General features: G+C 34.5%; 1 protein-coding gene across 1 annotated transcript in view; it reads right to left on the reverse strand.

The window, feature by feature from the left end:
• Positions 1 to 2,500, reverse strand: part of LOC137616574 (uncharacterized) — a 423,519-nt gene that overhangs the window by 316,836 nt on the left and 104,183 nt on the right. The gene's annotated exons all lie outside the window — the stretch shown is intronic.

A 2,500-nucleotide genomic window follows, 5' to 3' on the forward strand; every position in this document is an offset into this window, starting at 1 on the left:
ACAGAGGGTGGTGCCAGATGAACAGTCATCCAGTGTATGTCCAAGTTGAAGTCTCAGTAAAGATAAGTTCTCTCTCTCTCTCTCTCTCTCTCTCTCTCTCTCTCTCTCTCTCTCTCATAACCGTTACTGTCACCATTACTGTTCTTTGATTATTTTTGCTATGTAAAGGATACAGAAATCTCCCTCAATGTTCACGTAACAGATAAAACTGTTTTCCAGACTTGCATCGGAAAGTTATAGAGAATCTATATTATATTAAATGAAATATACCTATCTCAAAACTTCTCCTTTTCTTTGCATACCCAACGGGGGCTTGGCTAACGTATATCACATCACTGACGGGCATAATGATAACGTACTGAAAAGAACAAAAAAAGAAAAAAAAACAAGTAAAAGAAAAGAGAGAAGTAAACGAAGTGGCGATAAATAAAGCATAGCACGCTCCATGCAGAGGTCAGTGGTAGCCAGCAAACCCCAACCACAAGCTAATGAAGAATTTTGAGTCCGAGAATCATAGATAATGGAGCAGAGCTTTAAGTGTGACTGACACATACAAGATGCGTCCAGCTGCTGCTGCCCCCAAACCCCCAGGCCTCGACTGCCGCTCAGAAGCCACTGCACTCCCTCTTTTTCTCTTGCCTATATCCATTCTCTTCTCCCCCATTCAATTATTTCACTCCTATCACACTTCTAAACGATATTAGTTTCCCTTTTATTTTACTTGCTATTCTATCTTAGGCTCTTCTTTAATAATCAAATCATTTGTTTACGTTGTAATATTCCCACCAGTGGTTGAATATTTTAAGTATGATCTGTCCAATCAAAGTTCTGAATAACTTCAGTTTCTATCGATGGCATTATTTCTCGGCCTCGTTTTGATGTATTGAATCAACCGCTAAACTGTAGTATTACAAAGATTATGATGATAGTAAACCTAAGGCAAAAGTTGATTATGGTAAGGTCCTTTTTCCTTAGAATTTATTATTTCTTTACATTTTATTCAAAGTTTTTCAAAACGTTATTTTTATATATAAATGAATTCAAAGCTTTTCAAAACGTTTATTTATCTATACATTAATTCAGTTTTTTAAAAAACCTTTATCTATATATTTCAACATTTTTCAAAACGTTTATTTGTATATACATATTACATTTTTTTTTCAACATTTACGGCAAATAAAATTTCAAATTCAATCGATCATCCAAACTGAGGTGTCTTGAAACCTTAGGCCATTCGGTTCTCTTGTTGTACCTCAACCTTACTTTTTCACACTGAGCTCTTTCAAACCCAATATTTTTACGCCTAACAACCATTATGAATGTAGATTCTAATAATTCATCAAGTGTATCGATATCTTCTGTCTTCTCTGTACTTCTCAACCCGCAGTGTTACATGATTTTCCTTTCCTTCAGAGTTTGTTCATTTTATTTTTTAACCATCAATTGTTTATATTATGCAAAACTATACTCTTCTTTCCACCCTTCCCCACTCCCCAAATCTAGTCTAATTCAACATTTAGCTTAAACCACCCAATAGTTTTATTTTTTTTTTTCAGCCTATTAGATAATCTCATCCTTCTTATCGCTGTCTGTTCCCCAGTCTGCTTAAGTCTGTCTCTTTTGTTAGTTGTTAAGACTCGCTGCAGCTTTTCCTTCAACTTTCAATATACTTTAGTATTTCTTTTGTCTAACTTTCCTCCATACAATGACTTAATTCGCCGTAACATTCCTACTGCAAACGAACAATGATTCTCGGTTTTACTATTTCAACAACGTGACGTACACCACCTTCTGAACTTTTTTTTTTTTTTTTTTTTTTTTTTTTTTTTTTTTTTTTTTTTTTTTTTTTAAAGCCTTCCTTACTTTCTCTTAGGCAGCTATTCCCTCTACCCCGTCCTTTCATTTAACGCAATCTTCATGGGGATATCCTTTCATTGAAATTGTAGCTCTGGCATCAATTGCCTGAATGAAAAAAATTAAAATTACTTGAAAAACAAACGTTTAAATTCCGGAGAAAGGGGAGATTGGGAAAGAAATCCACAGAATGGAGATAGTGATAAGAAAATAGATGATGCATACGGAAATGTAATGGGAAGTGGCGACCCTGTCTGCGTTACATGATTCCCTATGAGAACAAAGGATTCTGTCTCTATCTTTTTTTATGACTCTGGAGAAATGATTAAAGAGGAAATGAGAGATGATTAATTGGAAATCATACAGAAAATAAACGCAAATATTGGATCTCGTTTAAACTACATTAGGTTAGAATGATTGGATGTGATGATTATCTCAACATTTTCTCAATCATATTAAAAAGATTTAGATAAAGCTTATTTTGATTGACAGCGGGGAAAATCCCCCAATAAATTCATTCCGTAGAGAACCAGGACGCAAAATGACCTTTTATGACCTCTCGCAATAAATCACTTGCAGACATTGTGCAAGGGAAAGAAACTTACGAATAATATAGTTCAATTATGGAATCGAGTTTCCTATACAG

Source organism: Palaemon carinicauda, chromosome 22, assembly GCF_036898095.1.
Source record: "Palaemon carinicauda isolate YSFRI2023 chromosome 22, ASM3689809v2, whole genome shotgun sequence".
NCBI classification, from domain to species: Eukaryota; Metazoa; Arthropoda; class Malacostraca; order Decapoda; family Palaemonidae; genus Palaemon; species Palaemon carinicauda.